Below are 425 nucleotides of genomic sequence, written 5' to 3'. Positions count from 1 at the left end.
TAATTTTTATTTATGTGCTTTAGAAATTCAAATGGCAAAAATCGAGAAACTTCAGTTTCCGGCATTGGAAGTAACTGGCACAAACTACACGGCATGGGTCACAAACATGAAGCTTCATCTAGATTCCAAGAAAATACTCGAAACAATAAGAGAAGGCAATATATCAACCTCTCATGAAAAGGCTAAGGCTGTGATATTTCTGAGAAGGCATCTAGATGAAAATCTTACGCATGATTATGCGAGAACCAAAGATCCCTTAGATCTTTGGAAAGCTCTGAAGGAGAGGTTTGATAACCAAAAGAAAATTACTCTCCCCCATGCACTCGATGAGTGGAAAAATCTACGATTTCAAGATTTTGAAAAAGTGGAAACGTACAATTCCGCTATATTGAGAATAGCGGCGCAATTAGATTATTGCGGTAAGC

The 425-nt window shown here is 37.6% G+C and overlaps 1 protein-coding gene across 1 annotated transcript in view; it reads left to right on the top strand.

Moving 5' to 3' along the window:
- The window catches only part of LOC106299108 (protein WEAK CHLOROPLAST MOVEMENT UNDER BLUE LIGHT-like 2), an 8,012-nt gene that overhangs the window by 1,438 nt on the left and 6,149 nt on the right, over nucleotides 1-425 (top strand). The gene's annotated exons all lie outside the window — the stretch shown is intronic.

The sequence above is a fragment of the Brassica oleracea genome, chromosome C6, assembly GCF_000695525.1.
Source record: "Brassica oleracea var. oleracea cultivar TO1000 chromosome C6, BOL, whole genome shotgun sequence".
NCBI lineage: Eukaryota > Viridiplantae > Streptophyta > Magnoliopsida > Brassicales > Brassicaceae > Brassica > Brassica oleracea.
Note: the sequence above shows the minus strand (reverse complement) of the source record. Positions and strands in the feature narration are given on the sequence as shown.